General features: G+C 39.8%; 2 long non-coding RNA genes across 4 annotated transcripts in view; both read right to left on the bottom strand.

The window, feature by feature from the left end:
* Nucleotides 1-12,512, bottom strand: part of LOC130578394 (uncharacterized) — a 35,449-nt gene extending 22,937 nt beyond the window's left edge. For both annotated transcript variants that reach the window (XR_008965881.1, XR_008965880.1), the window contains exons 1-2: nucleotides 12,388-12,512; nucleotides 2,764-2,905 (exon numbers count right to left, since the gene is read on the bottom strand). This is a non-coding gene — a long non-coding RNA (uncharacterized LOC130578394). The remainder of the gene's footprint in view (nucleotides 1-2,763; nucleotides 2,906-12,387) is intronic.
* A 901-nt stretch (nucleotides 12,513-13,413) lies between these two features.
* LOC130578387 (uncharacterized) overlaps nucleotides 13,414-25,640 on the bottom strand; it is a 65,147-nt gene continuing 52,920 nt past the window's right edge. The window contains exons 1-4 of one of the 2 annotated variants that reach the window (XR_008965877.1): nucleotides 23,118-24,279; nucleotides 22,389-22,461; nucleotides 22,071-22,112; nucleotides 13,414-13,510 (exon numbers count right to left, since the gene is read on the bottom strand). This is a non-coding gene — a long non-coding RNA (uncharacterized LOC130578387). Of the gene's footprint in view, nucleotides 13,511-22,070; nucleotides 22,113-22,388; nucleotides 22,462-23,117; nucleotides 24,280-25,640 lie in introns of those variants that run through there. The other variant, XR_008965875.1, reaches the window with a different exon arrangement.

Raw genomic sequence — 25,640 nt, 5'->3', positions numbered from 1 at the left:
GTGCCTAATAATGAGAGGTCACAATTACTAATGCGCCCTTCTGCATGCTCATTTGTCTTTTCAGTRTTGCAGTCATTTGTGTCGTCCTTTKGCACAGCAGGATCCCCAGTGCCACACTCCTTTCCCTTTTATAAGAAGTTCACAATAAACAAGGGTTCAACATGTTTAGAGCAGCAGTCATTCAGAGGACGTGGACTAATGTGGGCTTTACTTTCAGCCTCCTTATAAAGAAACTTTACTGTATTTGGGCTTTATTGTCTTTCACTTTATATGTTACGGGGAAATGAAGCTAAAAGGTGAGAAAAACTGCATTAATCTATATTTTTACCCAAATAAATGGAACCAGAATCAAACTTTTCATTCTTCTTCAGGCACATGGACTTTGCACACACTAGGAARGTTTATCAGTGGATTTTACTGATGGAGATAATTCATAGAATGGTTTGGSCWGGAAGGGACCTCAAAGACCAAGGTGGACCTTGTTCCAACACCTCACTGTTGGCATGGACACCTTCCACTTGACCAGGTTGCTCCAAGCCCTATCCATCCTGACTCCCCGCTCCCCGGGGAACCGTTGTTAGAAATTTCCTCCTGTCTAATCTAAATCTGACCTCTGCCCWTTTAAAGCCATCACCCCTTATCCTATCACTACATGTCCTCATTAAAAGTCGCTGTCTGAGTTTCTTGTAGACCCCCTTATCCAAGTTACTGATGGAGCCAACATAGCTAGGACAAAAAATAAACCCTTTTAGTGACATCAAATTAAAAATTGCTTGCACAACAGTAGTATCCACACAAAAAAAAATTATCAAAAATAGCAATCCTGATAATTTAATGCACTCATTTTTGRGACTCAAAACTCAGGATTGCCTAGAGAGGTCACCTACATCATATGCCTACTCTAATTTATTTTTACAGATTCACGGTAATTCTGCAATTTGTGATATTGGTCCAACAGCAAATCAGCACAAGGGCATTTTGTTACTTAAAACTTCTTAATCAAACAAAAGACATTTTGGGTCAACCCTTGTCTGCTTAATCAAAATGTTTTCTTTCAGCACAAATATGAAAGTAAACTTCAAAAAGTAACATTAAAATGATAAATTACATTATTCTATTCCAGAAAATTCAKAACACATTATATCAACTCTATTTAAGCCATTTTTCACAGCCGGATCTCATTCAAATCAATACTGTCTTGAAGGACATTTTGATTTCAACATCACAGCATTTTCCAGAGGACAAATATTAAAAAATACATTGCCATAGCTAAAAGTGGATAAAGCATTTACAAAACCCCACAATGAGCATTGTGTTGTTCATAATCTAGAGATAACAACAAAATTTTAGAAAATCTAAAAGTCCAAGACAAGTTATTCCCAGGAATTGCTACCAAATATGCTGTAGGCAAACAACAAAGTTCTTTCCTTTCCTCTTATAGATCTGTAAGTGYCAGTTCAATCACCTCCCTTCTGGAGGCTACAGCCTTCATCAGAGGGCTGGCAAAGCAGGCTGTCACAGCACTCTAATTTACTTCAGGAAAAATCAATTAAGATAGCTTAAGTGACTTTAACTGGGAAATTGCTGGGGACAGTAATCACCACTGCAGACAGTGATGAGTACACAAGAATGGCAACTTCTTCCATCAACATATTTGTACCAAAGTGGGCACCTCTCCATTGCTTCAACATCTGACCCAAAGCCCACTCAAGTCAACAAGATTTCCAGAAAAAAAAAAAAAATAGAATTAACCTGTATTCAATATTAGGCTAGGAAACAATGCTTCTCAAAATATTCCTTTGTCATGCTTTTATATATATATACATATAGATGTAGTTGCCCTGGCCTTGTGATTGAGTAAACTAGATTGAAAGAGAATGTCTGGATAAAGTCAACATTGCGTGTCTGAATCAGTACTGCAGAAAACAACAAATGTCACTCTGCTGCTTCTGCCACTTCAGCACCACTCCAAAGGGCACTAATTCCTTGAGAAGCTGCCATAAATAGCCTGCATCTCATACAGAAATGTTCTGCCAAAATATTAACTCAGAGTTGCCTTATATTTTCACCTTCAGTCATCAATACGTTTTGACAATCCTTTGCTAGAACATGCTTTCCATCTTAACACCTTATTAATTCCAGGGCTMCATCTTTCCCTATACTCCCACAGTAATTGCAGGACTCCCACTCAAGTTTCACTGACACCAAAAMGTGGAAAACACTCTTCCCAGATGGGAAACTCTCTTTGTAGTGATGTAGCTCCTGTTGACAGAGCTGTGCTTCTGCCTGTTCCTCCGCAAAAGTTAAACTACACCAGCAAAGCCTTCTTTTTGTGTTAGTTTCAAATGAGTCCACACTAGTGCTATTGACAATATTAAAATGGTGAAGGCGAAAAAGATTTACATCCAAACCAAGTAGTTGGTTCCGAAATATAAAGGCTTAGAAAAAATTAGGAAATCTCAGTGGGTGAATCAGGTATATGAGACCAAATAATTATACTCAAGGTGTTGAAGATGCTTCTTTGAAACATTTCATCCAGTCTTTTCATGCTTGCAAAAATTCCTGGCACTAGAAATAATCTAGGGGATARAATGCAAGACATAAACCTTAAAAAAGTATGCTACCCAAGGATGAATACTGTAATTATCTAAAACCTGTTATGTTAGTTAATAATGTGTGGCCTACCTGGAATCAATAGAACTAACTCAGCAGGCAGATGGCAAAACCTGTACATTAATTTCTTTTCTTACTTAAAAGGCTCACTTTCTGTAGGATTTTCAAGGTCCTTGTAATCTTCAGATCTACCCTTGAATTTTTCATTTTCTTTTGCTACTGAGAAAAGTCTTGCTTTCTAATTGGCAGCTTTGTACTGTTGCCTCAATGAATGATTGCAGCAACTTGAAGCCTGCAATGAAAGCAGCAGCAGTTTAGGCGCAAAGCAAAATACGAATAAGAAGTAAATGTATCATTTAATTTCCATTGTCATACAGCCCCTCCCCTACTAAAGGCCCTTTTCCACACCCTTTGTCTCACAATCAATGATGTATTTTCTTCTTCTTCACCCTTCTTCCAGGAGTGCTGCTAAGGTTCAAGGTGTTTGTGGGGACAACAATATCACAGTGGAAATATTTATACTAATTTCTCAAAATAATGAAGCTCATATTAAAAATACCTTCACATGCATCTATTCAGCATATATTTCTATTGTTTTCTGTTCTATTTCCCCTGTTGAAGATGGTTAAGCTACTGGAAAGATTAGTTGAGCAAGTGGAAAAGGTTGAAAGCATTTCTTTAGAKCTCATCCCTGTCTTTAGCTTTGGTATCTGAGTTTTGCTGACTCAGTTTTGCTGATTGAGTGGCAAACCTGAAACTTTTCAGCAAGTGATTAGTCACAGGTAAGACTTTTATACAGTTGAGTCGGCTCCCACACTCTGAAAGATTCAAAAAGTTCTGAACACTGAATCTTGGGTCCAGTTTAGTCTCAATATCCCTGAGCTCGGCAGCTAAGCCCTCTGTGCAATATGGTAAGTACTTTGGACTGACATCTACAGTCCTCTCTACTCTACTGCAGTGGCAGCTAGGAAAAAAAAATGTCTAAAATCTCACCTCAAAGTKCTTCTGAGAGACATAGCATCACAGACCTCTTATTATTTAATTTMGATTTTCTTGTGTTTCCTTGTGATAGACAAGGGTGGGAATGCTGCGCCACTCCCATGTACACACCAGGAGAAAAATGGCCACAACTGATAACCTTAGCTGGGTGGTGAAGAGATATTGAAGACCTATGCTCCAATTTCCTAACTCAAAATTTTTCATATGTTGCATAAAGAAGCCTTGGAGAAGGAAGCAATCCCATGCCTCCCTTTACCCAAGCAAATGCAAGCTTTATTGGGCAAGAGAATCCTGTGGAGGCTTGCTTTCCTTCTGGTTCAAAAACAGTTGAATTACCCGTTGAGCAGTGGAGGTGGTGCTGGTGCTGCAGAGCTGCTCACTAATCTCATCCCCTGGGGGCAGGGGGAGCTGGAGTTTGAGGAGGAGATCATCAAGACCCTGCAGACATTGCTGACGCTTCCCCAGCTCACATAAGTGCTTCTGAGAGCCAAGCCCAAGGCCCTGAAAATTGACTCAGAGATCATTAGGGAGCCAGCAAAGTGCCTGGTACATGGATTGATGTTTTCTGAGAACTGCTGCAAAGGAAGCAGGTGGTTGCATCTGCCAGCTGCAGWTTTTCCAGATTCTGCTTTGAAGCCAGGATGGATGTTGTTCCAATAATCGAGTACGCAGGCTGGAGAGATATATGACCACGATGGGTCCTAACTGGAAGTGATGGGCAGCATTGCTTTTGCAGGCAATGGGTCCAATGTCAGCTGGGCTTGCAGACAATCTCATCTCTTGAGGGCTCCTCTGAAGTGCARTGTGGTTAATATTGCAAATAAACTGGGATTCTGGTCGCACAGCAAGAGGAATGTGTCCAACTGGCAGGGAGAATAAATACTTCTCCAAACAGGCAGTAATCAGTTAACATTACTCTAAAACAAACATTGAGAAAGCACAGCACTTYAGCAATTAAAGGTCCAAATTTGCAAAATTAATTAGTGTTTCCCACAGCATAGCACTCTACTTATGAACAGCTCTATTGTAAATGTATGATGCTCTAATATGAAAAGAGAGCATTCTTATGTTAATTATCTAATTAACTAATCTGGGCACAATTAGCAGCTGAAACAGCACAGCATTACACTCTCTTCCTTCTTCCCTTCCGGATTCAAGATTGCCTTTAAATACGCACTTTCAAGTGGCAGGGGACCCTGGTGACAGGGCTTGCTWCCGCGTCAGGCAGACCTCGGTGCCAGCAGAGGTTCCAGTGAGCGGGCACTGAACTGGGAGATGCAGTAATATCTTTGGCACGTCATTTAGGAGGGGTAAAGTCAGCTATTTAATCCCACCCCTAAAGCTAGCCAGCCCTCCAGGGAAGCCATCCTTATCACTTTGCAGAAAGGCAGCAAGAAATGCTCAAGAATACACTTGTGGGTTTCTCTGTCCCTTTGGAAACCCAACACCACTTCACTGGAACCCCCTGACAGCAGAATTTTCCAAAGGATGGATCAGTGACTATTTTAGAGCTCTGAAAATAGAGAGTCTCTTTCATTTCTACTTTGCTGCCAGAGTAGCTATTGACTTCACTAAAGTTTACTGTGGCATGAAGAGAATTAGCGAACTGTGTGCAGATTTCTGACAAAAACTTACCACRGAGAAGAACATTTGCTGAAAGAGTCTAAATCAGCCTCAGAAGATAGCTTAGACAATGTCTCAAAGTCCTGACTCAGATTCTGTCACAATGATTCTCAACCAGGGGTAGAAATGAAAGRAGAATATTCATTTCAATATTTTCACATCTGTACATTTCTGCATCTGCTTCAGATGACCTTTTATGCAGGAAATTGGTTTTGTGTTCAGTAATTTAAAAGAGCAGAAAAAAGATAACATAAGCAGAAAAGAACAAGTTCTATACTGAATTGTAGAAATGTTGATAAATGTTACATATTTTTGCTTTATTTTTCTTTCTTTTGGCGTGTTTTTGCTTTTAGAGTTCTGTTTGTCTACTAGTTTAGGATTTTCCATTAACAAATGTCTGGCTAGATCTACTGTAATGCTCCACCTCTCCCACTCATTCAGTGCTCTCTGACAAGGACAGGAGTGGTAGTCACACACCTTTGCCTGGCAGTGCAAGGTTGGTTTTGAGACAGTGCTGATCTACTGATCTATTGTGCATTACAGAATCACAAAATAATTTACCTTGGAAAAAACTGGAGTAGTTCATCTTATCCAATACAAGCAAGATTTGCAGCACTGAGTCCTCTTACTCTGTTCTTGTCCTCGAGTCCTGAACATCTCCAAGGATGGAGACTCCAGTGCCTTTCCAGACAACCTGATCCACCTTTTCTGCTCTTACGGTGAAAAAAAAAAAAAATCTTAATTTAACTGGAATTTCCTCTCGTCCAATCGATGTCTTTTGCCTTTTGCTCTTTCACTGAGCTTCTCTCATAATAATCTGGATTCATCTTCTCTACAGCATCCCAGCTGGGGGGGAAGGCAGCCTGGAGACCCCCCTTCAGCTCTTCCTGCTCTGGACTAAAGCAAAGCAGCTGCCTCAGCTTCTCCTTCCACATCACTCACCCCAACCCCTCAGCACCCCGGTGACCCCTCTCTTGGACTCCTTCAGGGGGTTGACACCTTTCTTGTGCTGAGAAAGACAGARCTGGAGTCAGTGCTCCCGCTGACCTCTGCCCAGTGCCATGTCATGGGAACGAGCAGTCCTGCTGGCTGCACTTCTGCCCAGGCTGCTCTGGGTTTGGAAGGTTGCAGAACATTGGTGGGCAGGTTCTGAGAAGCCTGAGCAAGGACTGAGGTTGGCCTGGCCTTCACAAAGCGGGGGTGTAGCAGGCCACTCCAGATGTCCCTCCTGAATAAGCTGCTGTGTGGGTCTGTGCAGCTCCTCTGTGGCTGCAGCCACCAGCACCCACCTCCAGCACAGGACCCAGTCCCTCCTCACAAGATCCCAAAAAGGAGATCTGCATGGGCCAGACAAGACTTTGCCCAAAATCTGAGAACTCCAGACTGATCCCTGCTTCATCCCAGCATGGTTCACAGCATACCCCAAGTGAATAAATCCCACAGGGAGAAAGAACCACTCATCTCAGCAGCAGCATTGCCCTGATGAAACTCTGAACACAAGCAGCCAAAGCTGCCTTGCCCTCCCTCAGGTCCAAGAAGAGGCACTCACATTTATCCATGCTCTGAGGAGTCATAACCAGAACCTGAGACTATGACCAGCCTGTGTGCAATGCAGCGGGCAGGGGAAAAAGGCTAAACAAGAAAAGAAAATCAAAGAAAGAGGAAACTATTACCAGACACCATCACTAAGTCRTGTCTCCTCTGGCACATATTGTGTAAGCCAGATCTCATTTCAAACTGTCCCCTAGTTCTTCTGTTAACTTGCCCATAAAGGGTGATCCTGTGAATGAAGTGCTTCAGGCATGACAGATAACCTATAAAGCACTTACCACATGGCATCTTATGGAAGGAAAGGGGACAGATTCTTGCAGGACCTTAAAATATGGTGCTGGGCACCTATTAATAGCTTTTGTCAGAGTGAATCATCATCCTCATCTCTTAAACAATGACTCATGAATTAGCCACACAAATAATTGCATCTACTGACCTCTATAAGCAGAAATTAAAAAAAAAAAAACCAAAAAAACACAAAACCAAATTTACTTAAGCCATATAAAGTTCCATCATATCAACAATTAACCATAACTGACTATTAGGATGACAAAAAAACCTACCTGCCTTTGCTGAGGCCTAAATCAACATACTTAATATATGTTACCACATGCCACCACATTTCCTTGTGTTTTGTTTGAGCCTTGCATGATTTATATAAATCTATAAGAACCCTTCTGAAACTCTCCAGCGTCCTCAGAAGGAACCACAAGATGCTCTGGATACCTTTACTACACTATTTTTGAAGCATTTATTTGGGGTTGTAGGGATTTTTCTTGCAAGCTGCAATGAGGCCAGGCATCTACCAGTCCTTCAGTCAAATATGAAGTCAAAACCTCAAATCCCAATTCTTTCACAACTCACCAGGRCTCCAATATTCATGGTGGCCTCCAAACACCACGAGAATAATTGTCCTACTTTCTCATAAGAAGTTACTGTCCCAAGAATCCTGGAGAACGTATTATATTATGCCTTCATTTCAGGAAAATTCTCTCCTATTTTGAGGGACACCCAGCCACAGGTGGTTTAGGGGCACAGCCCCAAAATTTCAGTGATATCCACAAGAATTTGCCGAACTATGTTTTCAAGCTAGAGGCGCTAGAATGCGGCTGCGTTCCTTAGCATGGATTTTATCACTCTACAGAGCCTTTGGACTCCACTAAGGAGTTACAAGGACACCAGAGTCCAGTAAGGCATCTGTCTACAGGCAGAAAGCCTGGTTTTTGTCTAGAAACAGCCATTTCAAAATTTCTTCTTTATCCACACCGTTATGGAAAATATGTAGAAAAACAGCACCCTGTGACTTACATTATAAATTGCTATTAAGCAACAATCTTTGAATTTTGCTATGTGAGTGCAAACTTTTATCATCAATCCAGAGGAAACTTATTTATCATATATACATGAGAGACACTCGTGACCTCCTTATGTATATCCCACTAGCTGGAAAAAAAAAAGACACCATGGAGCATAAATCAAACATATGATTTTCTGGTTTATTTCTTGAGCATGAGTCTTGACTTGATTTTTTTGGGGGAAAGATCTTCTCCATTAAATAAGTCATGAAAGTACTGAAGCTCATCCTCTTTTGGGACCTCTAAGTGAGTGTTTCCAAATTCCATACATTATCACATCCATAGAATTTGTTACGAATATTGCTAGTTTGTGCCAGAAAGTTTATAACAAGATGCTGGCTGGCTACCAAACCACTAACTCTCTAGGACTGGCTTAGGGACAATTCAGTGTGCTATTTAATGAAAGAGAGTATATGGCCTATGAAAGCCTGTAAGACTCACTTCACARCGTGGTTTGCTCCCTCAGTGATCTTTCTTGGCAGCTCCCAGCTCAGTGTGGAACCCCACCCAGGCCAGCTATGCTGAACCCAGACTGTCATCTGAGCCATTGACTCTCCTTTTTTGGCTGAGATTGTCTCAAATTGCATTCAGACTCTCCATTTCAAAATAAAGGCAAATGGTGTGCACAGACATCAATCACTCTTTATATAGGATGGAGTGCTGATGCCCTGCTCTCATTCAGCAAGCAATTATAAAGGCTGCATTTAGTGGYAAAGCTGAACTTCTAGTAATGCTCACTGAGACTTCATTTTAGGGTTTGGGATTGTCTCCTTTTTCTGAGAGGAAGATCAATACCATACTTTCCCATACTGTCTTTCATCCCAAAATACTTCCCAGTTTAAACATATGTTTGCAGGAGTTGTTTTTTTAATATGTTCCTGAGCCATGGKAGTAACAGAAGCACTGTGGCATAATGTGCAGGGCATCACTGCTTTTAAATTAAAGTAGKGAAGCCTTGAATATTGCCCTTACCTGGGACAACAAGGGTAATTAAAATAACTGGAACATCAGGTTAATTAAAAACCCTCAATGACCCAGGAAGATTGTTACTGAGTCCAAATGATCAGATCCCTCTTTTAAGATTGTCCATATAAAGAAGTGCTTTTTGTGTAAAAAGATGATGGTACTTTTCACATTTGAAAAAAAAAAAAAATGCAGATCCTTACAAGGTGCTTCTGGACTCAAAGGAGATGTCTGTGCATGCTGATTCTTCATGCAAGTTAAGGATTGCATTTGTGTAGAATTCTATTTCCTTGAACTATTAGCCCTCCCACCCATCCCCCAAGTGTTCTTCTTTGATTTAAGATTACAGCTGGGTTAGTTTCAGGATTATTTTACAGCATAGGGCAAAAACTGTGTCAAGGACCCAGTGAACACATAGGAGGCTGTTAYTGATGAGTTATCACGTAACCACCATAAAGAGCCTCTGCATTTTGCCTTTTCTTCCTACCTTTGAGTATTGGCTTATCAGGCTTTTCAGAGGATTCATGGAACATTCAAAATTGAATGAACTGCTTCAAATTAACTGTTTCAAAATGAACTGTTTTAAAACAAAYTGTTTCAAAACATTAAAAAAAAAATTTCTTGAACATCAGCCACACTGCTCATGCCAAGGGCTSTATTGAACAGCAACACCTGTAAACCTAATGAAGATTTTCTACAAATCTTAAGATTTGAGACATAAGTCTGGGATGTCATAGAGAAAAATTACTACCGAGACCTCAACATTCCTAACATTCAGCACGGTAACCTTCAGCAGCCAGAGGGGAGAATATACAGCAATCCACATTCAGAGTAAGCACTTGACTCTTTTGTCTCCTCTGTTAAGTCAAATTTACTGTTATTCTTGTAGTTTAGATACTACTGGAATAACAGTGACTTTAAAATACACACGTTCTCCAGAGATGTTAATCACTAAATCTTTCTTATCTCTATTTCACTCACGCTTGTACAACAGATGAAGTCATGCATGGATTTGTGTTCTGCTTTATGGTGTTGAAGCCATATGTTGATATTAACATTTTGGAACCAAAATGAGACAATAAGCAAAACTGAATGTATTCCAGGCCTCCTTAGAGTATCAATTCTCAGTCCTTAATGATGCAGGGTAATACCTCTTAGGGAAGGAGAAGCCTTGTAAATGTTGCTGCTGCCTTGTTCATRTCCATCACTGAATGCTTCCTCCATTCTGACAGCCTTGGGAGGAGAGTGGTGTTTATTTACTGTCAGTAGGAACATGGGGGTTAGATAGGGTAGATGGGATAGGGTAGCAAGGCAACATCTGCTTGCATGTGATGACTATCTGCTCAGATTGATTTGAGTATTCTTCTTCCTCATCCCTGGGAAATGGATAGCTTAAGCATTGCAACTAGCTGAATTTGTGCAATCATGCCAGAACTGCAGAAAAATCTGCTCGAAATTTCTCTTTGTGGAGTTGCCCAGGCCCATATTCTCAGGCAAGGCCACTTTTAGACCTAAATGTGAGAAGGTGGCTTGTGAGGGAGGGAAAATTTCTGCAGTTAGAAGTAGCACAGAGATCAGGGCAATAATGTTTGAGAGACAGGCAAGCTCTAAATACAGACATCATGAGCAAGCTTGGCTCAAGGGGCCCTGCAAAGCCCCAGYATAAGATATTCACAGGGTATTTGCAGGATTCAGCAGTAAAAAAGATCAGCTTTGGTGCAGTTTGTTGTCAGGATAACCAGAGAGAGAGCAAAGCATMCTGTGTTGGGCTCTGGGAGCCAAGGGATGGCAGACAGGGCCACAAGAGGAGCACCAACATGGGTGTAGAAAACCAGCAGGATGAAACCCAAAATATTGCACCAAATAAGAATGGGCTGGTGGAAATCATGCAAAATGAGGAAAATGTTAACTTTGAAAGGCACAGGGCATGTCTAGCARAGGCAGGAGTGCTTTCACAGCCCCAGATGTCAGGGGTGTTCTTTAAGCYATTTGTACTGTGCAATGGACATCTATATCCTATTCAAATATTCCTTCCACATCACCTTCTCAAAATCCATTGTTTTCCCTAACAGACAGCAAGAGTTTGAAAATACCTTCTGGAGTGTATCCAGCACTCCTGTGCTTTCTCCAGACATTTTGATAATGAGGAAACAGCAACAGGGGCAGGTCTGTGACAGCTACTGCCTCAAGTGATGTGGGGCACACAGCTCGCCCAAGGCTGTGCCAATGACATTTTTCTCACTTTTTCAGTCCTGATGTCTGGTAAATCTGCATCTGAGAGAAAAAGCTGAAGTACTGCAATAAACACAATTCTTTGTACCACAGTGATACAGAAATCAGTGGAATACATATTTTTCTTCACAGTTCTTTTCATTTTTATTTCCAATCCAAAATAAATAAAAATTTTAAGATACCCTTGAAATTAATGAAGTCTTTCTTTGTCAGTTCAGCCTGGAAATAGTTAAATTGATATTTACACAATTYATCATGGCTCTGCAGCCTACCATTACCCAAAGAAAACTTTCCCTTATAGGAGAGGGGAAGTTTATGTAGCTGCAGTCTTGGATTACATTGATTCAGTCCTGAGGCAATACAGATGCCAATTATATGATACACACACCATACATCTCTAAATTCTCTGTAAAACAATCCCTGAGAAATAATTGTTATTGTCAGTCTAGTCAGACACTGAAAATACAGCCAGAACAGCGCTTTACCTATTGGTACAAAACTAAAGTTTTAGTGTGTCTAGTAAAAGCTTCATTTTTTTTTTTTTTTTTGTATTAGTTATGGTACAACAATCGTGGATTGGTCTGTAAAAAGACTTTAATTCCTTTACTAAGTACCATGTCAGCCTACATGCTTCCATATCACTTGAAGTGTTAAAGTAATTGTTCATCTTCCTTCTCTTTTTCTCTTTGCATTAAGACTTCATTTGACCCTCTGGGTTACTCTGATCAGTAAGTGCCAATTAATTTTATGCAAAGGGCTAAACAAAAAATTTTATTTCCTTGTAAAGGAACAGGATTTTTTTTTTAAAAAAAATCCAAATAATTTTTATAAAAACATAATTTTTTTTTGTCCTTCAGATTGTAGAGTCTGATCATTAGAAAACTAACCAAGGCAATTTCAGTTGGTTGAGGCTTTTTCCTATAATATGACCAAAGTGGTTTTCCAAACCCTGCTGTCCAACTCAAATTGACTCACCCAGTTTCAAAAAGTACCATTTTGCCTCACCTACTGATTGTTTAGGCAGAACTATGTGACATCTCAGTTAACTCACCTTCATATTAATGTCATCCTTGCCACTGTGGTTGCCACCAGTCTGTACCCCTGTACCCCTTCCCAAGGTGGCATCAGAACCTCTTCTTGTGTGCCCAGAGATTCACCGGTGTTTCAGCTCTTCCACCTGCTTCAAGTCACAACAAACTTTAATTAAATAGCATTCTTCATACAAATGCCTCTAAATCTTTAAATCTTCATGTAATGATCATGAATCATAGCCTACAAACTATCTTCTACTAGGCAAAAAAATATTAATAGAGCATTAAACCTACGTGAATGAAATTAGCAGACGCAGAAGGAAAAAAATATGCACAGCCATATTCTCAATGCTCTCCATTTTTTTTCTGAAGACAACAGTCAAAATATCCTCATTAATGAACTCAAAAAKACTTTGAACCTAGCCAAAATACTACTCTGAAAGCTTAGTTATCATCCTAACCTAAGATCTGTATCAAAAACTAAATGTAAGATAACTGTATTCTAATGAAAATTTCTCAAACTTCCCTTCCTTGAAGCATTCCACCTTTGCTATAGTCATCTCATATGTAAACCTTTACAAACCAGGAACCTGACCATGCCTGAGGAATAAATGCAGGACCTGACAGCACATGTCCACTGCCACCAGCATGGATCCCACAGACACTCAGCCTAGAAGGTGAATGACCATGGGATTTTCTTTCCTTATTGGAACCACCCCTGTGAAACCAAGTCCTCACTGCTCCGCAAAGCAAACCCAAAAGTAAAACAGTACAGGACAGTACCATTCAGGTACCAGTAGGAGAGCCCTTTTCACTCTCCAAAATATCACACCATTGGTCTCTTAATCCTGTTACAAGAGAGAGACATCACCCTTCAGCATGAGCCTGGAAATAAAAGTCCCTAGTTCTACTGGCTGTTTGAAAACCATGGATTCACTAGAGCTACAAGGTTTGTATCACATTGTAGCTTCCCCCACTGCCTACCACACACTCACTTTTTACCATGGACAACCCTGACTCTATTGGCAGCCTCAACATTTCTTCTCAGTGATTGCTGAAAYAACATCAGCCTCACCTGAAAATCACATTGGCAAGCAGAGAGATGGAGATTTGAYTGAAGCACACTTTTATGCACAGGACTACCTACAAGGGAGGCAAAGGAATCATTCACATGAGGAAAGTTCCTCTACTACGGCTCTGAATAAAAGAATGGGCATTGTATCATGAAAAAAAAAATGGGAACATTGAACAAAGAAATTACTTCATTCAAAGATTCATAATATTACTGTTCCAGGGATTTCTATTGCATTCGAGGTAACAGAACTTTTATAGTCTTTGAAAAGAAAGAAGTTTTTTTTGAAGGAACATCTGACTCCRTAATTTCCTTTGCCAGCAGAAAATGTATTGCCAAGTGTTTATGCAAAAAGGAAGGTAATGGTAATAGAGCTGGATAAAAGGGATCATCAACATTGGTAGACTTTCTAAAAAAAGTCCCTCCTACCATTACACACAGGATATCTGATCTGGGAACTACTGTAGGATAAAACTGGAAGGTAACTCCATGCTAGGCAACAGAAGAAATAACAGTGACAAACACCAACACAAAAAAGGAGATGTATTCCAAAGCACTCTGTAAAAAACTACAAGCTCATTCACACTTTGAAATCTAATCATTTGGTTCATTCCCTCTGTTCTATTTCAGCCAGGAGATCTGCAAGATGTCTACCCACTGTTAAATTGGTAGCCTTCTCTGAGTAAAATTGATCAATGTCATGACTACTACTTTTCCTTTATCATTTGGGGAACAAGTAATTCTGAACTGTATTATGSTAGGCTTTCTGATTTGAATTTTATTTTCTGGTTGTCTTTGCTTTTCGTCTGCTGTCATGTCTTTTCCTGGGGATATATTTTGCCACTTGGGAAATTCTGAGAAGATAAATCACTGTGCAATTCAAAATTCTTAACAGTCCAAAGCATGTGTGTTTGCATTTGTGAAGGTTCTGTATTTATTCTCTGTCTCCCTGGAAAAGCTCCTAGCTTTTCATTTCTAGCTCATCTGTGGCACTTCATTTGTAACATGCTACAGGCTTCCAAAGACAGACACAACACAAAAAGGGAGAGGGAAAATGCTGAGTTCATCACCATAAATTATTGATGTTTCTTCTACTTAACTTACTCATCAGGATTCATTGTTAATGAGGTGTGGATTTTAGTTTTAAATTTGCCATGAAACCAGATGATCTTTAAGGTTGCTTCCAACCCAAACCATTCTGTGATTCTGTGTAGCACTGCAGGCATTCAATTTGAAGCACTGCATTAAAGWGGATTTCTCCCAGTGTGTGTCTCTGGTTCCATTTTCTGCAGTAGGTCTCTGCAACTGTGACTTGGCAGGCACTGGTGGTATTTATCCAAAGTACAGAATGCAATAGGAAACAGAAAGACAACAGGAAGATTTTTATTATGTAACTGATAAAACACAGAAACAGATGCTGTGCAATTGCTCTGGAATTAGTTGATTTATTTAAAGGGTTAATTGACTCATATTCCTATGGGATAAACAGGAATTCARATGAATTGCAGTGATCCAGTATCTGGGAGCACCAGGAAATCTGCCAACATGTATTACTGTTTCCATTTCCCAATTTTCAACTAGTTTAAATTAGGGTCAGATGCTGCTGCTGTTGTTCCTATTGCTGGACTCGCMCTGCCTTTAGCACAAACAGAAGCTGGCTTGYAGGCTGGGGTCAGWACTGGGATATTCTCAGTCAAACAGYCCAAATGAAAAATGGAAGGGAGGTGGGAGTGAGCTGGTTTGGGTTTACCCTAGAGGAAACTTCCACCAAAGCACACTAAAAAAATAAAATGGAATGAAAAATTGATTCGCTTTAGGGTTTTTCCRGAGGGCTTCAGAAGTGGAACAATCTGAACTGAGACCAGCGGGAGCTTTATCAGTGTCTGTGGGAGGATCAGGCACAAACCAGTGCAGCATTTTTTGGAAAACTCCTCTTGGCCCATTGTGAGATCAGGCTCCACAGGACTAAAAGCCACTTTTAGGGATCCACATGTCACCTACACAACTCCTGACACAGATATCAGCCCCAGACTACAGAGCTGGAAGAGCAGTTCAAGGAATAWGAGGCAGAAGTTCAAAATCCTGGTCCATCACCTACCACCCTGGGACCTTGGGAAATCTTCATTGTCTGACTGTGCCACAGCTCCTTATCTGTGAGCTAATACTAGCAGGTCACTGCCTTGAAGATCTATTGCAGAAATAAATACATTATCGCCTGTACAATGGGTACAAGATCAAATGTGTAGCCAAGACAGGCAGCCATGAACAYCCTGGGATTTTTTTTTTCATCCTAAATCAGGCAAACTAGCAATTAAAGTGGCCTTTTTCTGATACACACTAAAAAGGAGTAGGGAAAAAAGAAGGGAAAAAAAACCTACTTAAAGAGCTGCTCCTAAAAATATAAAATGTATTTTAATTATGAAGGGGAATTAATTTTAGATTGACTGAGGAAAATCTCATGGGGCATTCAGCCAACTCATCCATCTCCTATCACCAGAGAATTTCAGCTTTCCAAACAGCCCTGTAACATTCCACTTCTTGGGATCTTCCCTGAATACCGAGCTTATTATCTTTTGACTCCTTCATTATCTGTCACTGACATAAAATGCAGCATGTACTCCTAAGGAAATTAAACACTGAAGAAAAAAAAATGTATTAGTCTATCTAATCACCCTTCCCCTCCCCTTTCCAGGGTTTCTCCCCACTGTATCATCTTTGCCCTTCAGCCACATGCAAAACCTTGTCAGCTTTGCCACTGCTCTTTCCYTTTCTGTCCCTCCATTTCCTGCCACTTTGTTCCTTAGATTAAAAATATGTAGCAATATCTGAATTCAGCTGTCTGGGACAGCGTCAGGTGAGTGAGGACAGGGTGCTATTCAGACAGCATGTGGTCATTATTAGCCAAARGGACTGAGTGCTCTTCATCTTGGTCTCCAGAAGTGAGATTAAAACTCACAGTCCAAGCTGACTCAAAAAACCCACACTTATCTCCAACACCGATGCCAGTGCTCAGGCTTTGTGTCCACAGCACTGGAGAGTTTTTGGAGAGTGAGATGTTGTCCAGGTTTTGCCACTGGCCTGGAAGATGCCTTTGAACTCTCTGTCTACCCCAGTATTCTGTCCTGTACAAGGAGATGCCCTTCAGCAGCAGCCACTGCATGGGGCACTGGGTGCTGGCAGCAATGGTGACACCCATGGGACACACTTTCTAGTCCAGTCCCAGAACTCCATATCTGTTAAATGTCCTTATTCACCTCAGTTTCCTCTCATTTTCTGCAGTACCAACACTTGCAYTGCTCATTTCAGATCAGGAATCTCTGTATTCCAACAATCTGCCATCTCAAACTCAACTGCTGCCTTCACCTGCACGCCCACCTCCTGCTGTTTCACCAGATGCTCCAAAGGAGCTCTGCTCCAACAGACACCAGATTAATGGGCAGAAAGTTTGCTTATTTTTGCTTTTGTAATATATCTGATATACTTTGTAATATATCTGAAAGTTCACCTCTTCTTGTGTTGAGTCCCACAACAATCTCCTGTGACTGCCCCCATTCACAATATTRCTCTGTCCCTAAGGAATTCTCCACACTGCTTGGATGCTGCATGGTGCCCTGTGCTGAATGTGACAGTGCTCTCTAAAGGAGGTTTAAATGAAAACTGTAAATTGTGAGATTTCTTGAACAGCAGTCTGGGAGACTTCAAACTCCTTTTTATTAAAATTATTTAAAAATATATAAGTATGTTAAAAATTTCAGCAGCTGTAGATACTGATAATAATAGGAAAAATGAGAKAAATCAAAACTATTAGCATATTTTCTATCTGAAAGCAAAGGGTCATGTTAAAATAGTGTTGTGAGAGCATAGAGGTTTTCCTTTACTGGAAAAATGATTGGATTTTAGAACAGAAAAAAAATACAAAAAAGAAAATAAAATCTATCAAATCAAAACAAAGGAATTAGGAAAAGCTGCACCAAGAAACAGAACTTTAAATGCTTTCCAAAAATTGTGCCATTGACCTTCCAAAAGCTGAGATAAACTAGACCCACTCTAGCTGTGGGGCAACTACTTACTCCTGACAGCTGAGGCTCTGGAACAGAATATCTCAGCTTTCCGAGGAAATCATAATCAGAGTAGAAAAGGACGGATTATTCAGTCCTCCTCCATAACACAAGAAATCTTTCACATGGGTTATAAKAAACTGTATCTAAAAACAGGGAAAGGTGAAAATAGTGGGTGGGAACCTGTGCTTTTCTCCCTTTCCAGCACAAGGGTTCKGAGGTGCCTCACAGCCCAAAAAGCAAAGCAGAGCATTTTGTTCACCCCCTAAACAGCAAACTTGTTGCCAGTGGCTGGCTCAGAGCAAAGCAAAATCCATTAGCAAAGCCAATGAAAGCAAACCTTGGGCTCCCACATCACGTCGATGTAAGTATAAAAAAAAACATATGGAATATTTGGGGATAGTTTTTATGGATGTCTTCATCTTGATTAAATGCATATTGTTGCTAATATATTAAATTGTATCTATCAAATATTTAAAACCTGCAGATTTAGGGCACAATTACACAGTGATTGATTAGGTTAAAGAAAATTGSTGTGGTTGGGATAGCCTTAAGCTCTCTTTGCAGGGATTCTAGTCTAGCTTTGATCACGCATGGCCAATGTTAAATTGCTCTACTTTTAAATACTTCTAAATAATTTTGTGTCTCTGCTCCATAGTTGTTGTCCAGTTTGCTAAGATCTGCTAATCCTCTTTTGAGAGATTTTTAATTTATTAATGTGAAGAGACCTTCTTCTACATATGACTTGTAAATTCAACTTAATGATTATTAATTTCCCTTCTGCTCCAGACACTTCTGTGTAGGGTGTYTTATTTGAAGATTTTTTTTTTAATCTCTGTTCATGTCATACTATTAAACTGTTGTCTTCACCATGCAAGGATGGCTTCCTAAACAGCCAGATCTTTCTATAAGGGAGAACAGAGTTTTTGCTTGAGGTGGTGTTCAYGGAACTGACAAGCTTAAACATAGTTCCCTGGAAAGAGAATACACACCAAAAAAAATAGATCAAGCTGTAGGGTATTGGCTGTTTATCCAAAATGTATAAATATTGATGTAGCAGGTTGAGAAATATGAAGGGAAACTGTGATCGGAAGTTGCAGAAAGCTGTTTTAGAACTGAAATCCTACTTAGATGTTGAATATGTTGCCATCATACCTCCTGCTCTCACTCATTCAGTTATCCCTGCCTGTCAAACAAAATAAATGGTTCATCTCTTGTGAAATCGCATCTACATTAACATTGTTATTTTTTTGCTATTTTAAGATTGTCTTATGTATATTATCTCTCTTTAATTAGACACACAGACAACGTGGCAACAGACCAAGCTGCTGGATGGTTTCTGAGATTCCAGCTGCTTTTGTCAGGGTCGTTTTCATTTCCTCAACCCCTCTTTTTGCAATTTAATTTTTGGATTAACTTTCTGAGGCTCCCTGCTACCAAAGCATTCATCCTCAGCTCTACTCCCTGAGTGAAATAAACCTAAGGTGATGCTGCAGCCTCTATGCCATGCTTGCAGCCTTGCAGTTATGGCTGACACTGCTCCCAAAATGTGTTTAGGAAATCTTTAGAAAACAGAAGAAATATCTTCCCTATTCATTTTCTTCCTCAAAAATATGCATAAAGAGCCTCCTAAGTTCTCAAATTGGCTAACGATGATTAAAAATACATTGTGTGTGTTGTCTCCACATTGTCCCAAATGACAGGGGGAAGAAGAGGGAAAGAAGGAAACCAAACATTAAATATTACTACCGAATAATACTACTGAAATGAATACTTCATTTCTACTTTAAACAATGAGGTATTAAAATAAACTTCTCAAAAAGATCACTTCCAAGGAAAAACTTCAAAACAAAAACCTAGTTACACCGTCTTTTCCCCAAGCCACTTTTTGCCCTTTGCTCACTCTCATCTTCTACCATTTTGTGTCCACCTTAAATTGCAGTGTGACAACAGCAGAGATTGGCTTCATCCTGATTGTTCTACAGACACAATACTGAATATAAAAATACACAACAACAGCAACTTGCTGATCACGTGTGTTCTGAAATGCCATCTCTTTGACTGAGAGAGAGGGGACCACAATTGTAAGACTATCACAGAAAGCAAAGCCTTGAATAGGAAATCAGAATGGCCAGTGTAATTTAAAGTTATCAAACAATATATTTTGGGTTGGGTTTGAGTCTTTTGAGATTTGTTTGCAAGCCAGAAAAAAATCACATAGTTTTTCATCACTAAATCAGACCTTGGAAAGCCAAAATAATTTGTAAAGTACTTAAAGGCCACAAATTTGTTTGATTAATTCTTGTGAAGGAGAGCGAAGGTTAAATCCATACAGTTTGCTTTGCTAGGTGTTTTTCTATTTTTTTGATGACAGAACTGAAGAGTCCTGTTGAATTTAATGATTGAATGAATACATAAGTCAATGTAATATTACATTCCAATGAAATACTATATGCAGATGAAAACAAAGTAAGTGCCAATGTCAAGTTCATCTCTGGCCTGACTCCCCTCTGTTTCCTAAGTCATTAACTAGAATTTATTTACAAGACTAGAGGAAAAAAAAATCTTGGAAAAATAAAAGCTTTGTGCTCAGGTTTCAGGCATGAAATGGTGTCCCACTGTGTCATTTTGGATTTGCCATTTAAAAACTTACAGTGTATTTGCTTGAACAGTCCCTTTTTTTAAGAAGAGGAATTTAGTTCTTTGGAATCTGACAGTCTCAGAAGAGCTGCTCAGATGTTTTTATTAATTAGTTAATATTTGTGCAATGCTTAAAGTATCAGGCACTGCATAAATGTTAAGCTATGAAATTTGGTCCTACAATTAAATGCCAATTATAAACAACGAAAAATACATATTTACATATTTGCTAGGAATTTGCATGAGTATGACATATTTGATAGCTTAGCAGAGTGCTCCTAATCTATCCAAAGCCATATAAAGTTTAGGGATATGGCTAACAGCCTATTTAAATAACATAGCAAAATTCATATTTTCCCCAGTGTTTGCATGTTAGCTCTTAAGGCTCAAATCAAAAGCAATTTAAGAACAGAACTTTCACATCTGATTTTCCCATGCAGTTGCCATCTACTAGAGCTATCAGGTGTGCAAAATAAAACTTGGCCCCTGAAAATACATTGTGTGCAAATTAAGAAAAAATTGACTGCACACACTCGGGTCTGGCTTAAAACCTCGATCTTGAAAGCTTCCAGCTCATGTGTTGACATTAYAAAAGATACAAGTACCAAAGAAGCAGAAGAAAATGCTGAGTGCCTTGTTACTTTTCCTGGCTTTTTCTTCTACATRTGACTGTCAGACTGTTAATGAAAAGACTCTTAATGAATCAACACTCTCACAACAGTGTCACTAATGAACTACTGCTAACTGGAAGAGGAGACTAAAAATACTGTGTCTCCCTTTAATGCAGAGTTATCTTATCAATATGCTGTAGCCAGAACTGTTAGGCTGAAAAATGCATTTACTTAAGAAAATAACATCATGAAGCAGAACCAGGGTAACAACAACAYTTCTGTTGCCAGAACACACTTGTAGTCGGTGGGTGGCTTGTATAACTTGAGCGCTTAATTAAGTGTATTTTTTCAATAAATACGTTGGGCATTAATTTTTACTGATGGCTAAATATCTGCTAAGTAGCTACCCTGTCTCTTAGGCAACCAGGCTAGATTTTAATAACTTGTAGGACAAAAGAGCAACAGGCCCATAGAGTCTGGTAAGGATGTCAGCATTTCCATTATAAACCCTATTTTAGCACTGGGGAGGTTGCTCTAATTTGAACATTAAAACATGCTGGGGATAGCTTTCATCCAGGAGTGATTTTCTGGTTTCTGTTTGTCTAAAAAAGCCATTTGCATCCATTTGGAAGAATCTTAAATGTATGGAGCTTGCAGGGGGGATGAAAAAAGCTTAAACAGAGAATTAAAGAAAAAAAAAAGAAGAAAGCCCTAAAACAGAGAGGACTTCGAGGTTTATATGAAGTATTGAGACCCAGTGTTTGACTCAGAGAGGCTGATGCCAGCAACAGGGAAGCTGAACAAAGATGGGTCCAAGGTGGTGTGGGAGCTTCAGGACACAGGTCTGTGCTGTAAAATCTGGAGGTGCTGATTTACAGTGATGCCGTTGTTGGGCTGGGAAACCAGAGGCACAATACACTGCTTGTGATGGTGGGCTAAGGTGGCCCTTTGGAATTAGAAAATTAAATCAAATCCATGGTCAGTCTATAAATCCTAAGCATACAGTAATCTCTCTTTGATGGAGTTTGTRTGTTAAGTTCCACTGTTGAAGGTGCTTTCTAATTCCAGCTCAACATTAATTTAAAATAGCCTTCACTTCCCTTGCTAAATATATTTTCAGAAGTTTTATATGTGTTCTGGATCAGCTATGAATCATCCATTCCATATAAGAGCATTTCAGGTATAGATGAAAATTKTTCTTATATATTCAGTAGTTTGATATATTATTTAAAGCTTGTAAAGTTGTTTGTAACAAAAGCTATTTTATAAGTAAACTATATTATTACTATGAACTCAGCCAAAAATATGTGTTTTAAAGCTACCTGGGTACAAGTTTACGTCAGTGGTTCAGTCACCATCCACATCTGTAAAAAATAAAACAATAAAAAATAAATAATGCATATAGGAGATGCTGTCAAAATTCATTTGGGCAGTTCTATTTTATACACATTTCATTTCCTAGATTTTAAATACTGAAATATTGATTTATATTGTCAAGGCATCCTAAATGTACATAGAAAAATAGACTTCAGAGACCTTACAGACTTTCAAATACCCTCAAACAGTGCAGATAAAGTGGCTTCTATGCAGACCTTATTATTTTCATTTTTTCCTTTTTTTTTTTTTTTTTTTGGACTAACCTGTACTTCTAGAATTTTTTTACATAGCCTTTTCATGCTGTCCCAGGCACAATGTGCTCCTTCAGGGTCACATCTGAAATTAGAAGGTCAGGCAGTTACTTGTCACCCAATCTCCCAAGAGGGCATGGAAAAAAACTATCCACAGAAAAGCAAAGAAGTGTTCTCCTGCAAAAAACTGTGCTTACAGACCTTGTAGTGAAAAATAAGTTCACTGACACGTATAGAAGGTTCAGTCCTTTGTCCATCACCAGAAGCCACAACACAAGAAGAGCTGAAAACCAGATTTTTTAAAGTAATTTTTTATTCAAATTTTCCTATTCTTTCTCAAAAATACAGGAAAATTATTGGAAAAATTTTAAGTGGTAAGTCCATGCAGTCACCAGCAAGTCCATCCACTGCCTTCCCTACAAGATTGCTGCTTCTCAGGGGCATTGACTGCCTTCAGCAGCATTTTTGGACAAGCAGTGGGGCTCAGCTGCAGAATGCATGTGGTGGTTCAGAAATCATTATGTCTTTATTTTCATGTGTTGCTGTGAAAGAGAGCCATGTCATTGTCATTTCAGAGCAGAGATGAGGCACTGGGATTGAGGACTTGAATCAGATGCTGCTGAGAGCAGCCAGGACTGGCGAGTGTTCAGCCAGACTGAACCTCTGGAGATCCCTCTACCCTGAGCCAAACCCTCCTTGCAGACTGAAAAGCAGAGACAGACACTGAGGAGTGACATTCACCTGGTTACAGATTTAATTTTGCCAGCTCTGTCCAGAGTCACAGTGAGCCAAGCTCCCTGGAACTCTGCTGGTGAGTGGAGGTTGTGGTGAAGCCTTCAGAGCCATCCCAAACTTGCCATGCAGCTGCAAATGGAGCTGATTTTCCCCAAAGAAGGCCGTGGTGCATGTGTGTGCCAACCTGAGCGACTGTGAGACTCTTCCCCAGCTATTTGCTTGGTAATGAGGATTCTCATATTGTTTGGCCACAGTTCTGCAGAGTTTCTGCCTCCTCTATTTTACTGCCAGAGACTCSATGGCCAATTATATCCTTCAGCAGTGAATGGGAGCACTGTTCACCATGTCTACCTTCTCCATCGGCACTTAGATAAAAGATCTTATATATGTATGAAGGAGGAGAGAGTAAGTCCCATCAAAAATGACATGCTGGGATTTCAGGAGGATCCAACTTTTCGAAATGAAACTTGAACAGCTGCTGGATGATATAACCTGAATAAAAGTAATTAAAAGAAAATGAGTTCTGCCCTCTTGTATCCTCCTGACTCATGCCTCATTTTCTACTTCAGGATTTAGGAAAGCAAATGTCTATTTCTGTGTCCATCACCAGAGCGACATCACAGCAAGTTAATTAGAGCACATGACAGAGAGGTGCTATTTTTGCCTTCAAATAAAGATCTTTCTATTGCATATGAACATTTTTCTTATTGAAATAGGGAGAGAAACTTCTTAGCTACCAGCTCTCTCCCAAAGGTGTATAAAAATTATGCTTTTTCTGCAGCTTGCAAGYTTCACGATTGGAATTGTCAACCGTGGTGTATTAAAGAGGATACAGTCAGACTTGACTGATCAAGCTTAATTTAGCCTTATGTTTGCATTTCTGAAACATGGTAAACAATTTTTTAGCATGTACATCCTTACTGACTTGCAAACAAAAAACATTTTTCCTTATCTGAATAAAAAATGAAATCTACAAAGTCATGACTTGTGTATTAATTATGAATTTTATATTCCATACTATATTGCTTCAACAAGAGGCTGAAACACAAATATTTATTTTTACACCCTGTTAAAGAATATTCCAGGCATTTACCACAGATAGGCACTGTTGAAGCTAAAGCTGTATTTCCCCCTCGGTTTGGTGTCGGTGTTGTCATGTGGAAACAGCAATTTGTATCGTGTGGGGATTGTTTTTGACTGCAGGATCCAGAGTGCCCCTCTGAAATGTTTGTTTCTCAGATTGTGTGTCTGAAGTTGGATGCCCAAATTCAGATTTAACAATCTGAAAGCTCTGAGTGAAAACATAATACAAAAGTACATGAGTGTGATCATAATCATTACTATCCAGGCTCTTTTTTCCCTTGGCATTTCCTTACCTTGCACTCCATCCTCAGACAGGAAGGCCAGCTGCACCTGAGGAAACAGACCTTCCCCACAGCTTAATGAGAGGTCTTGGTCCATTMRGGGATTCACATCCCTAACAAATATCACCAGTMATTTATRAAAGGAGSTCTCCAKAAGCAGTCACAGGTCAGGCAGCTCRMCAGTTTTTTTATGGAGATAATGGTCCACACTACTCCATCAGTTAGCATTCAGAAGGGCTCAGCTCTAGTTTTTATCTTTATGCTTTACTTACAGCCCAGCAGAAGTACTCAAAGGAGGCCTTGGTTTATGGCTTCTGTCTGTCTTGAAATCTTAGACCAGGTGATGGCTGCAAGCAAGGTCYCACATTTCTCTGGACAGTGATCCAAAAACTGCCAAAAAGCCATTTCCAATTGGGAGACCACATTAAATAAACAATAGGGGGAGAGATACAGTATATGGAGGACTGTTGTTAAAGTACATGACCAGATGAGGAGAAAAAACAGAACCATTGTGATGGTTYTATGGACTTTCTGAATATATTCCAAAGTATCACACAATTTTAACACTGCTCTGACAGGTTAATATGTGCAACTTGTCTCCAGGGGCTAACATTAAGTAGCAACAAAGCTGAAGGACAAAGCATTGCCAACAAATGGTGAGAAAATTTTTTGTAAGCACTCTTTCTCTATGGGAATACTTTATTTAAGTAAAAGGAAAAAATGTGCAACACATACGTGATTAAAATCAGCCTCACAACAGGCAAACTTTAATTATTATTTTAACAGTGTGACACACACCACCACTAATTTTCATTCCAAAATTAACATAGTTTAAAAAAAAGCATTTGTGTGTTTGATCTCCCTGTGGCTACCACCCAACCTGTGGAACTTGTCCTGCGTCACACACAGGGGTAGATCAGATCAACAAGGCATGGCCGTGGTCACGGAAAAAGGAGTTCAGGGAGCAAGGGATGCAGGGATGTCCCAGTGAAAAGCACAAGGCATAGGTGGTATCTGAGCTCTCTTAATGGCAGRAGGACTATTTGCTCTACTGTCCCCAAGATGGGCAGTGCTGGGGCTGTTCCTGAGGGAACTGAGCAATGGCAGGAGCGAAAGGCAGGAAATGAAAAATGCCAGAACTTGTACAGATCCATAGTGCTGGCAA

This window comes from Malurus melanocephalus, unplaced genomic scaffold (genome assembly GCF_030028575.1).
Source record: "Malurus melanocephalus ecotype Western Australia unplaced genomic scaffold, MMel_1.1 scaffold_225, whole genome shotgun sequence".
NCBI classification, from domain to species: Eukaryota; Metazoa; Chordata; class Aves; order Passeriformes; family Maluridae; genus Malurus; species Malurus melanocephalus.
The sequence above is the reverse complement of the archived record's forward strand: the minus strand, read 5'-3'. Positions and strand labels throughout refer to the sequence as shown.